This window comes from Leuresthes tenuis, unplaced genomic scaffold (assembly GCF_036924035.1).
Source record: "Leuresthes tenuis unplaced genomic scaffold, fLeuTen1.0.hap1 SCAF_14, whole genome shotgun sequence".
Taxonomy (NCBI): Eukaryota; Metazoa; Chordata; class Actinopteri; order Atheriniformes; family Atherinopsidae; genus Leuresthes; species Leuresthes tenuis.
In genome coordinates, this window is record NW_027325368.1 from 17,454,250 (window position 1) to 17,467,587 (window position 13,338).

Below are 13,338 nucleotides of genomic sequence, written 5' to 3' on the forward strand. Positions count from 1 at the left end.
ACATCCTGGACAAGTCCCCAGTCCATCACAGGGCCAAGGTGAAATCAAGAAGGTGAAATGTTTACTGTGCTCACCATCACAGCTGAGAATGTTAGCACGCTGTTACTTGACAATATCGAAAAAGATTTTCTGTTCGAGTTGGACTTTAAACTGTTGGATGGAGCTTTGTGTTACTTCAGACAGACACAGTTAATGCTGTTAACAAGACCTTTTCTGTGCACATATCCTTGACTTCAGTCTGTCCCATCATACTGATACACGTTATAACAAGGTCAGCATTTGTTATTCTACCTGTTCAGTGCTAACAAAATCTCTTTATCATTTGCCTATTTCAATTTTGAAATTCATCACCCTCATCTTTCCGGCTACCAACTGTTTTCCTCAATCATATGATGTGACGTCAATCAGATGTGGTAAACTGATCTGTACATTGAACTTGCAAGTTAAGGAATGAGTAAAACCTCTGCTAGGAGGGTTGAGCAAGTCTGAAAGTGCTGCAAGAGAAAAGCTTTCATGATTTGTTTAAATTTGTGCCATTTTTCTATTCTGAAATAGGCCCATTATGACTTCTTTAGGACACAGAACTCAAATTACTTTATAGCTGTAGCTGCAGGGACTGTCAGTTCGACGGGGCTTTAGTCAATTTTGATAGAAGTATTAAATATATTTTATATTTTGACCTGAAGATGGCACATAATAGTCATTTCAACCTCATTTGATTAGAATACATTTTTTTACCTTGGTAAAAAAGTCCTCAGGATACTTTTACGTGTTACAAAGCATTTCATGGGCTAAATTAGGCATCACTTCTACAACTGGTGGTTTCTCTTTTGCATCTGCAGAGCGCCACGTACAGTCTCAGAAAAGAGGTCAGACGGCCTGAATGGTCCACTCAGAAGATTGGAGGACCCAGCGCTGATTTCTCGTGGGGTTGTACAACTGTTTTTACACACACTGTGAGGAATCGATTAAATGAGAAGCTTGTGCAAACTATGAGGAGAAATTAGCCAGGGGCTAATGGGAGCCGGTGACCACTCAGCCTGGCCAGGTGAACAAGCACTAGCCACTGTTGGTTTTTATGCCCATTTTAAGCCCAGTACAGGTTATATTCATGGGAGAAAATCCTCAAAATGTAGAATTCTGAGTGACACAAATAAGTTTTTAATCACTTATTTTAATTAATCTAATATATTAATTGCTGGAGTGGGAGTTTAAATCATGAGGATGAATTGCCTGATGACTATGCATATTTGTCTAAAATGTTGTGGCAATCAATTCAATGATAAACTAACAGGTTTTAGTCTAAACTTCAGCAATGGACCATAAGATGCACTGCCATTCTATACAGCCACAACATGGCTAAAAACTTACATATGGGGACGAACAAGCTCTCATACCATATAATAAAATCTCTTACACCCATAAAACCAAAGCAAAAGAATAATACTGCCACACATGAGTTACTGCCACTAATAAGTTGCCACAGCTACACCATCAAATACACTTTTAACGAGGAGGTTTTCCTGTCTCTACTCCAAACGTCTCAGTATCAGTTATACAGCTAGTGTGGAAGTATAAACCTTTCAAGTGAAAAAGTAGTTTGAAAGCAGAGGAGATAAAAAGATGGAAAGAAAAGAGGGAGGAGTACCAGGGTATTTTATCTGGGCCACGAGGAAAAGCTGCTGAAATTTTGAAAAACGCTAAATTTGACGGGAGCACAAATGAAAAGAAAGGTTGCAAGATGTGTGAGCAATATCTATGCTGCTGCCATCAAATCAGCCTGCATGCCATGCTCCATGTTTCCCCCAACCCCCGCTCATTTCCTTTCATACTCCATCTCTACCTGCATCACCCACCTCCTCCCTGCATTTCTCTCTGTATCTTTCATCTTGTGTGTTCCCAGACTTAAGAAAAAAAAAAAAGACCTCACGACTGTTTTCAGTGATAGAACACCAGGTAGATGTGTTTGTTGCTAAGGTGATGACTGCTATTTGAAGCACACAGATGCACCCATATATAACACACATACACTCTAAGAGTAAAATATCGTATGTTGCCAATACCTTAGATTTTGTGTGAGATTAATTTACTAGTTATTTGAAGACATCACTGCAGAGATGAGGGCTGGAGACTATACTCAGGGGCCACTTCAAACAAAATTATAGCCCAGAGATCGCAGGTTTGACAGCTCTAAGCCCTCTCCTCCTTGGAAGCATCAAATGAGGCCTGACGCGTGGGGGTAAGAGGTGCATGAAGTGTTTGTTTCATTTGACTTGCCATTGGGATTCCCTTGACTAAAATTAAAAGAGCCAGATTTCGGGCCAGCCTCATTTCATTAAGGCTATTTCATGAGCAGGGTCAACATTTTAGGCTCATGCCTCAATTCAGATATAGTTAAATCATCAAAAGTCCTCTTTACACTGAATTGTGTATTTCAAAGTACTTTATATTAGTTGAATATAGTTCTCTATGCCTTAATATGTTTATAACTTAACTATAAAACTAGTAGAAAAATATATAACTGCTTCATGTCTGTCAGGAAATTGGGAATCTTCGTTCAAGTATCAATGAGTTTTATGTTCATCTACTAAACTGGATTTGCAAGGTAAGTTTTCGCTGAAGTGACAAAATACATGAGGTGGAGTAAAAGTACAATATGTTTCTGAACTGTAACACCATCAGATCTGGGAAAACACCAACACATCGAAACATAGTGCTGTGACAAAGTCAGTGTATCTGGAGAGGTTTGGGGTATTGCTTTGATGTTAGTTTATCAAGGGTCCTGAGTTTACCCTACTGAGCCAAAAGACAGCAAAAAGATGAAAGATAATAGAAAGACAGAGTCAATCAAAGAGAAAAAAAAAGAGTTGCAGAGATAACACCTGCCACAGACCTCCAGCTCAACGTGCTAAAAAAATGGACTGGTGAATGAGTATCAAAAAATCAACAGAGGAGAGATGAGCCAGTCAAGAGAAAATGGGGTGTTTATGGTGTTTATGTCAGATCCTTTTGGTGTGACAGGACAGGACCGAAACTGACACTGTTATCATGGGATGCAAGTAATGATGGCGACAGTCACACATTGTAATCTGGCCTCATCAGGCAACCAATTAGCAAATCACCTGCTAACATCCACATAATTAACCAATCAGCGGGTCATCTAAATGAACATACACACCTGCTTTCAAATTGCATCAGTTTTTCCATTGTGGTTTTTAGCTCTCGTACTTCCTGCCACAGCTGACTTGGCAAGAATGACAGGGGATGAGCAGCATGCTGGGAATTTCTATACAACCCCCAGTATGTCAGCAAGCTATGTAAAACTTATCCATTTAATGATTAACTATTTAATATTTACCTATTATCCCTTGTGGATATACCTCAGTGGCCTTAAGTGTATATTGAACATGCTCATATTTGCACGAGGCATCTCAGCTATTAAAGCTGCTGAACAGGATCAATACACTCTCATCCTGCTAAACAGATACAGAATGAAAAGCACCATCTTTGTCCACGTTGAGGAGCATTTACTGACTGTGAAGAAATGCTGAGACATAAATACAGGAGAACCTGAGCTGCCCTGCGGACACTCAGCTAACTAAAGCAAACCGAGCCCGGTTGACAAGAACCTTGACCTGTGCTGCACCCAGCTACCGCACACCAAATCAACTATTCCGTTAATGTGTGTTTGTGATAGATGTGTGATAAATAAAACCCATCTTGTTTACTTATCCATCATTTTCCAAATGATTACATTTGAACTATATTTTCTGATGTGCTGTGTTGAATCTGTTGTTGTGATTAGGTCCAAGGGGTAAATCTTTCTCTCTTTCTTTCTGTTTGGCTGCTGCAGCCTCTCGACTCTGTGCCTTTGTTACCGTAGCAACCAATAGCAAAGCTAGGCAGAGATGTTCTATTGCAGTAGATGTAAACGCGAGAAGGGTGGGTCCGCCCTCTTAACACATAGATGTGAGCAAACATGTGAGCTTAAAAACACACAGATGCACACACTCAAGCTTTAACCCAAATACATGTGAATTCGAAAGAGTGTGCATGATTACATACAGGTACATATCTCAATGTACATGTAAAGAGGTGGTGGTGGTGGGGAGGGGGGCTGCTCTCTCTGCATGGGAGGGGGATGGGGGAGCTGCCATCATTTGGTGTCCATATTACCTACACATTCGCCAAATATGTAATTTAGCTCATATATGTAGGTTAATAACAGAATCTATTCTCTGAAGCACAACAGTGCTGTTATTTGAAGTATGCTTACTGCTAAAGCTTCTGCTCATGAGTCTGAGTAAGCTGACTTCGTGGCCATTGTTTTTTATAAAGACACTCACACACACACACACATATATATACATATATAGATATATATATATATATCTATATATGTAGAATATAAGGAATCCTTTACGCTCTGTTCTCATTTGCTCCTTGAGGACAGTATACAGGTTAATGCCCAGAATAAAGCAAAATGGCCTGAGGGTAGAAACACAGACACGGGCTAAACTAGGAGAAGTGGGTCACCTTCACACTTCACAACTCTACCCTATACAGGCACTTTCATTAACACAGTTTAAGGAGAACTCCAAAATGAAGGTGGTGCGCAGAATGTTTATTTTGCTATTTTGATTCCAGATAATTTACTGAGGAAAAATAAGATAAACAATGAATGATCTATTATAGCTTGTCCAGTGAAAACACCAGGGTGTGTGTCAGTATTAATTAACAGATGGGGTTCTATAGTATGTTTGTAATGTTTTACTGTTTGCTGGTTAAAGGACAGCTTTTTCCAAATCAACATGACTTAGTGAATTCAAGAAAATTTCCATTCTAAAAACCCAGCATCTATAATGTGAGCTGTGCAGTTTGTATCAGCAGTGATTTGTCAAAGCCTGGTTTCTGCATTGCTGCTAGATGTTATTTCCATAAGTTTTAAAAATAAACTTGTGCATAAAATTTACAACAAAAAGAGACAGCTAAAGAAGTGAAATTAGAGAGTAAAGTATTTAGAAAATATTCAGTATATAATATTCTGTATTTGAAAAGAGTAGCAGAGTCTGGAGGGGGTAAAAGCCCAGTAATCCAGCTGTAGAAAACCACCCTGTTGTATGATAAATTTGACATTGTGGAAAAGTGCTACCATAATTACTGTTTTCTGCAAGTGACTTTGAGTTAAGCAAAATACTGATAACATTAGATAAATCTCATATAAATCTGCTAAATACAAGGCTTTTCACGATAAAGACTGAAAATAACAATCTGTAGGAAAATATTAGGAGTGAAAACAACAATTTATGGTTTCATTGCTGGGAGCAGGGACTTTGTAGAGCTGTCTGACAGCATACCAAAATGAAAAATTCCTGTAAGACTGTAAATGAATATTTTTACCGTTTACTTCAGATAAATTGTGAGCTTTAGGGCTGCTGTTTGTAGACAGTCGTGTATTAACTTTAGACAGAGCAAGGCTAGCTTTTTTTTGCTAAGCTAAACTAAGCTAACTGGTTGCTGACTGTAAAGCCTCATGCCAAAATACTAATCTATCCCTTTATTGTTTGTCACATTGGCACAAGAGATCATAAAAGTAGCTAATTTAGTCCACACACTGCTGTATAAATTATTATGATCTTATGAATGATGCATGACAATATTGTTAGCTTGGACTTAAGAGTTTAATTGAATGCAAATGACTACTGTGGAAATACTGTGGGAAATAGGCAGCAATAGATGTTAAGACTCTTATGTTGGAATTGAAGATCAATCTACAGATAGATATTAATGGATATTTTCAGACTGCTTGTGTGCAGTTGTATTTAAACACCAGAAACATTATTGTATCAAGTTTATCTAATTTTAGTGATGGTGAGCTTCCCTTAACTGGCTGCTTGTCTCCTCAGAATTGGTTGACTAAGAGTTCAAAGAATCTGTCCTCTCCAGTTAAATATCCTAAAATACTATTAAATCTGCAGGGTCATTTATATGCTAATGCAAAAGGTAAAAGGTTACCTCTGAATACACCTTTGACACTGCTATAAGCTGTCAGGTTGTGCAAGACAAAGGATAACGATAGAAAGAAAAAAAACTTGGTGTGACTGAGGAAATAATGAAAGAAGAAGATTAAAAAAGAGGAGGTAGCAACAAGAACTGAAGGAGCGGAAAAGGAGAGAAGATCCAGAGACATAGAGGAAGATATTCCCCTGAGTGAGTGCCATAGGTAATTAAAACAGGATGGACAGAGCTGGAGTATTGCCAAAGAGAGCCCCAGCTCTCCTCAGACTTCCTCTTCAATCAGACCTTCTGCATGAAGCCAGATTGCTGTTAGTGACAGAAACTCAGTAATTTGTGAATGCAATTAGATATCTGCTCAGAGATAATGGACGTGCACATCCAGTGGGATGAACATTTTAAAAAATTAATTGTTACCAAACAATGGCAATTTAGGCTGTAAAGTATATACCTTTGTTGGTGCACTGAGACAACAATGCACAGGAATGCAAAACTCAGACATCACGCACATGCATACACACAAATGTCTATGGTGCTGTGCAAAGCTGCAGCAAGGGCAAACGTTACTAACCAGAGTTTGACTGCAGTAAGCACATATACATTCACTGCACAGCTCTGAGCTGGAGGCGGCACATGAGTATGCAGTGCACACACTAAGACACACACTATGAGCAGAGTCTATCGCACGCACACTCCAGTGTGTACAACGGCAAGAAGATGCAGTCTAATCGCACAACTGTGACATCTATGAATTTGATCAGCTTTTATGCCGTTCTTACTCTTCATTTGTCACATCCATGCCAATGGTGCAGGGTGTTCTGTGCAGGCCAGAAACCATGACTGTCCTTAAAGGGAGCATCCTCACCGTACAATTGCTTCAAATCTGATACTCTTTTTTCCTAAAATGTAGAGTCCAGTCAGCACATGATTTCATTACATGTTTGGTTTATCTTCCTTTTATGTTTCACTGACCACAACCAAACCTCTTACTTTTTATTTTAACAATTCAAAAATCTAAATAGGCTTTTTTTAAATATCTCTATGTGGTATTAATTGCCATATTTCTCATGGGCTGTTAGTGGCTTCTCTTACGCTGATATAGAAAGTGGCTCAAAGGTGGCTCATATTCTCATCATGTTGTTCTTTGTGTACTGTGATCACCAGTAAGGGTAAATATAGCTCTTTTGGCAGAAGCCTGCTAAGAGGATCATAGCTCACAATAGGTGGTCTATGCACAACAGCTATCAAAATGCCAGAGAATCTGCTTGTAGACTGACAAGCGCGTACATGCACAGGATGCGTACACACACAGATACACACCCATGCACAGACACATCACCTCCCCTGAGAGACTTTTCTCCTCCTTGCAGGTATAATTGTAGTTCTGCTACGCTTTACTCCTCTCCTTTCAGTTGTGACTGGGCCCCAGATGAAAAGCCATAATTAAAAGGAAAAACTTGTGTTTGTTGTGAAGATGGATGGGTGTCAGAGAGGACAGGAAGGCGAGAGACAGCTTAGCCGCTGCAAACCTCCATCAGGCTATAAAATCGTCACAAAAAGCTGGGAGACAAAGGACTCGAATGCTTTTATCTCTCAATAGAAAAGTCTTTCCAATCCCTTCGGCTAAGCTGCCATAACTAAGGCCTGCTTTTGGCTCAGGTGCTCATTGAATGTGTTGGACAACAGAAGCTGAAAATTAGAGAGGATAGACCAAGCTTCCCAGAAATATATACAATCCCATTCATTTTTTTGTGCAAAGAAGTAAAAAGTCAAGCGATTTAGCAGTGACATTTAAGAAAAGGGTGTTTGCTTATCTTGCTCGAGTGTGATGCACGTGGGTGAGTGCTTTAGAGAAAATGTTAAGTGGATGGTCATTTTCTGACTTAACAATTTTGTGACGTAAATGAGATAACACAGAATGATCAGACCGTCTTCTTCTCTCTCAGTCGAAACAGATGTGAAATCACTTGCAACCCAATTGCCAGGCAGCTGAATTGGAACGGTTACATGAAAAGAGATTAGCTCATTTGGGATGAAAACTTTTTACAATCCCCACGTACAATACAACACACCCATACATGTACAGTACACACACATGGAATATGCATCTGCACACCCTCGCCTAGCATGCAACTGTCTGCCTGACCCATGGAGCGTTGTTAAAATCTTTTAAGTGGACATAGCAATTGTGAAATTAACACACATGTTAGCATGTTAGAGTCTGCAAAGGGATCGTTGAAAAAAATGCTGTACCTTAGGGAGGAATCAGCAAGACAGAGCCATAAAAGTGAAGATGTATGGCCACTGTGAAGTGTTTGAGGGATTTTTACTTTGAACATAACTGCAAGGTATTGTTACAGCGCACCGATGCAGCAACCAAATCCACATGCTGCAGCCACCTTTGCCACCTGAGCATCATTTATCTTGTGGTGTACATTTTACAATCAAGTTTGCCACAGATAAAGCCTTTCAGTTTGTGTGGTACCTTTTATCTTGTTTCTTCCCTTTTCAAACATCTGGAAGGACTGGAGGGAAACAGTCAGTTAGGCTCCTGAAAGGCTCTCATGTCCTCAAGGGGAACATTTACTGAAAGGACTTCGTATTATCTAAGGATAACTCATAGGTTGGGTGGGAGTGCATTTTTGAAGTTTTGAAGAAGCTTAGAGTTCATGTAAATATTGTGAGAATGTATGTTGACATTCCCTCACAGGCAAAGCAGGGTGTGCTCTGTATACTTAAACTTTTCAGCTTTCAGACTGACATAATTTGAGTCGCTGTGAATTTAGGTTAAACAGAGTGACTAAGATTACAAAAATGACAAGTTATTTCACAAAGATTTGCTCACCCAGAGAATTGTGTGGATTGTAAAATGGCTCCAGTGTGTACAATCTAATTAGAAAACTACTGGTTTAGTGGCAGTTCACACCCACACGGTGTGAGAACCATGAGTGTTTGTTTGTTCCTTTCTGTGTACCAGGGGTAAAGAGAGGCAATTTGTCGCATACCACATGATGTATTCTCCTGGCAAAAGGAACAGTGAAGCTGTTAGGTAACCCTCCAACATCTTCTGTCTATCTAATCTCACTCTATCTAACACACATACAAGGTCTTAAGACTGTCATGCTACACATTCTCCTGAAGAGCTCCAACACTCTAATCTGCTGCTGATTTACTCTCTTGGTAAGCTGAAATACTACAATTCAATCTGATTTTTTTCTGTACCTGGGATCCAGTGTACAGCTTTGCCTATGTGATTAAATAGGGTCCTGTGTGATCAGTATGGCTCATTAAATGTCCCCGTGGGCATTTGTCTCACCCTGACACTCTCAGATTGCTTTTACCTGCAGACTGCTCTGCTCTATAGCCTCAAGTGGTTCCAACTTTTTCTGAGGGTTAATTAATTTTATCAACTGAGTTCCCAAAGCCTGGCTCTCCCCCCCCCCCCCCAAGAAACCTTGTTTTTTTTGCTTTTACTATGAGCTGTGGGTGTTGGAGGGCTTTGGTATAAATGTATGTTTTGGGTGTTAGTCAGACTTCCAAAAGCAGGCTGAAGGAATCAGTGGCTGCACCTGTTGTTCCCCGCGGTTGCTGTGTGGTGGGGTTAGCACCTGCTCGCACGGCTGCTGTGTGGCTGTCTGTGTGGGCAACAGGGAAACCATTCACACCCGCTCAGACCGCTGTCTGCAGCCCCTCAACGCTGGTTCACTCAGTGCTCGCTGCTCCATCATTTCTCTTTCTGTCTTTTCACATTCTCCCCATGTAGCCTATATGCCAGATTGCTATCTGCCACACTTTATCCTATGTATACCCAAGTCTATCAATCTGTGTTGCTGTCTCTCCAAATCCTCCTTCTCTTGCTCCTTTCATTTTGTTTCTCCAGCCATCTCTTTTTGCCTTTCACCTCACACAGTAACACAAACATAAACCACAGCAGATGGGAGTTGTTATGGTCCTTTTGTGGAACTTAATAGCTCTTAGTATGGAAGACAAAGTTGTAAACAGTGAATTATATACAGTATAACTGCTAAATCCCTTCAGTGAGTGAGAGCATTTAACTTAGGCCATACAGGCTGTCAGTGTCTGTGTGTGGTTATGAGCAATTTAAGCGGCAAGTTATCGTAACTGCACAAAACACATTTGGACAAAATACCTTTTTCATATATGTCACTCCAGCTTTATTTGAACTTTTCTTTACTGGTTTACCCTGAACACCCTTAGTGCCTTCCTCAACAGTGAATGAGTAATTATTTAATCAATTGACTTTATGGCTTCTAAATCATCACATGTGACCTTTTCTCCTGACAGAAAACATTTTATAAGACGTCATCAGTTCACGCAGGGGAACAATAAAACACAACAGTTGAAGGTAATAAAATTAATTTAGATCACGACCTGTGATTCAAATAAGAATGGTAATCAGGCTTGGAGCTCATGTCTGCAATCCAGTTGTACAATTTGTGGGCTATTATGTAAAAATATATACTTGAAAGGATAAGCATTAAAAGACTCAATGCAACACGTGAATGAGCAATGATGTGCAACAAAGACATGCACAAGATATGCAAAGGCGAATAAACCCCTCAAACTTGCAGCAGACACAAAGACACATCGCGAGCCCACAAAGGTCCAGACGGTGCCAAACACACATCTATCGGCTAACCCAGAACTAAAAATGCAGCAACGCGTTTAGTGGCACCAACAAAATTGCGCACATTCACCTGATCACCTCATCCACCCCTCTTCGTCTCCCTCACGCACAACCATCTCTCGATTCCACCATTTGGCACACTCACCGCACCAGATGGTCAGGTATTGGAAGCCGAAGCAGGTGCCAGCAAGCAGCTCGCCCTCTCTGTGGAGAAAGGGTGACGGATACCACAGCTCACGGTATTCAAAGCCTCTCTGGAATAACGCTCCTCAGCCGCACCTCACCTGTCTCTTCCCTCTACGACTCCGGCGCATCGCCGAGGCATCACCGTTTATCTAGCGCGTCCAATACGCCCAGTCCACTACAAAACGTCCCCCCCCACCCCTCTTTTATGGAGACGAAAAAAAGTCTGTAGCCTAAAGGTGTAAACTGCAACCTACTGAGATAGTCTGTGATCCAGATCCAGTTTTCTTTCTTCCAGCCTAGCTCATACCCTTGCAAAATCCCAAATCCTGCAGTTGCGGGCAGTATGAAGTCTTCTGTTTGGGGAACCGGGAAATTTTCTGGTCGAGCTATGGGTCTAAAATCACAAGTCAGCAAAATGTAATCCCCTTTGTAAATTTACAGTGTCGAGGTGAAATGTCCAACGCAGAGCAGGCACAGTGACAACAGGGGCCCATAACTCACACCCCCAGAAACACAGTCCTGCAGTGGATCAGCGATGAATGGAGAATCTCTCTCTCTCTCTCTCTCTCTCTCTCTCTCTCTCTCTCTCTCTCTCTCTCTCTCTCTCTCTCACACACACACACACGCACACACATTTTGTGTCGAGCCATTATTGAATTAGGTGTGTAATTATTTTAAAGAAAGCGAAGTAAATGATCTAAACATAAAGCTGCAGAGGGGAATAATGATGGAAACAATAACAATAATGTCGTAATTAACAGGCAACCTTTTGTAAAGTAACTGGAACCAGGTTGAATCACCAGCACTGCAATGACACTAACAGAATATTTAATTTTATTTCGACAGAGTGCAACAACTACAATTTACAAATGAATACAACAGATCTCATCTATAGAAATGACCAAATGCAAAAAGAAGGGGGTTTGGAAATGGATAATTACTGAAGATGGTGAGCCATCAAAGGTTTAGTTTTCTGATGAACCTTCTGTCTGGCACACAAGATAAATAAATCATAACAGGTGCAGAAAACAAATTATGCGGGACTGTGGAGAAAAGTTGGAAAGTTACATTCACCTTTCGAGGCAGTTATTCTTTGGTGTAATTGTAAGTTTTTGCATTTGCTTTTGCTTCTAATGCGATGCACTTCTCACACTAATTCACTGGGAAATAATAGATTTTCCTGCCAACACATTCATTTAATTGCTGCTGCTGTATAGTGAGAGTGTAAAAACCAAACGCCATCTGTATTTCATGCAGAAACATATCGATACATCCGCGGTCCCGTGTGCATTAAGATGTGTGCTCTGAGCCACAAAATGCAAGAGCAAAAAAACTATGCTGAAAACTTCCCAGAGTGCAGCAACATTTCAGAATGCACAATGAAAAGATAGACAAAACAACATTTTCAAAAACACAAGAGCAAATCAAGTGTCCAGTGTTGTTGTGTTCCGCACCTCAAGGCCATCGTACATCAATCCCCCTGCCTGTTTCCACATCCACTCTTATAGAAATGCGTGTACACACACAGACATGTCTGGATCAATACAAACAGAATCAGTCAGGCAGAAGAAAACAAAACTCTTGCTCCGCACTGTTTTTAAGTCCTACATATACCTGACTGCAGTGCAGGGAGGAGTGGGCTGATAATCGGTACGAGTACAAAGCATGCTGTGGATCTATATTTGATGTCTGAAAGCCTGGGGCCAGGGAAACAGATGACTTTGGAGGTGGTAAACAAAGATAAGATGTAACATTTAAATTATGTTCTAGTTTCAAAGATTTGATAAACTATGAAAACGACTGCCACAAAGGATTTTGAAGTAGGATATCCATGGCATTAAACTAACAATCTTGCATAGAATAAGATGAAAATGATTTCTGCTGCATGATTAGTACTTTCAAGTTTGACACAAGCTTTGGGTGAATGATAAGTTGTAATTTAAAATCACGTTGATTTTGATTACAAAACTTCACTTATTAGATATTATTTTAATCAGTTTTGCTTGCGCTAAGGATCATTCTTGTTCCTCTAACGCTGTTTTATAGATTCTTTTGCATTTTACGGCAGTGAATAGTGAAAAACACTGTTTGTGTTTCCCATTTTAGACAGACTGTGTCCACTTTTTTTAACCTTAATCAAGGTGGCTATGTAGTTGATAGCTACAGATTGTTTGTTTGCCTGCTTTATGTATTTGTCATGTGGATTACTCAAAAAGCCATGGAAAGATTATCACGACAATTTCAGAAGAGCTGAGGCCCAACATAGATTAACTTTTGATTTTGATCAGATCCGATCAATTTTGAGAGCGGCATTCACTTCAGTATAACTATCATTTTGCTTGTTTTTTTTCTTTAACATTTCAACACGAGTGACATGATTGATGATATGATTAAAATGTGATGGATTCCTTACCAATTCATTTACGGTGAAGAATAGCTACCATAAAAGATTATCTTAACCCACTATAAGAAAAAACAACAACAACGTC

At 40.1% G+C, this 13,338-nt stretch overlaps 1 protein-coding gene across 2 annotated transcripts in view; it reads right to left on the reverse strand.

Moving 5' to 3' along the window:
• LOC140269304 (semaphorin-6B-like) overlaps positions 1 to 11,389 on the reverse strand; it is a 29,027-nt gene extending 17,638 nt beyond the window's left edge. The window contains exon 1 of one of the 2 annotated variants that reach the window (XM_072364343.1): positions 11,104 to 11,389. The gene's annotated coding sequence lies outside the window, so the exon portion shown is untranslated. Of the gene's footprint in view, positions 1 to 10,808 lie in introns of both variants that reach the window. The other variant, XM_072364342.1, reaches the window with a different exon arrangement.
• Between the last annotated feature and the right edge of the window lie 1,949 nt (positions 11,390 to 13,338).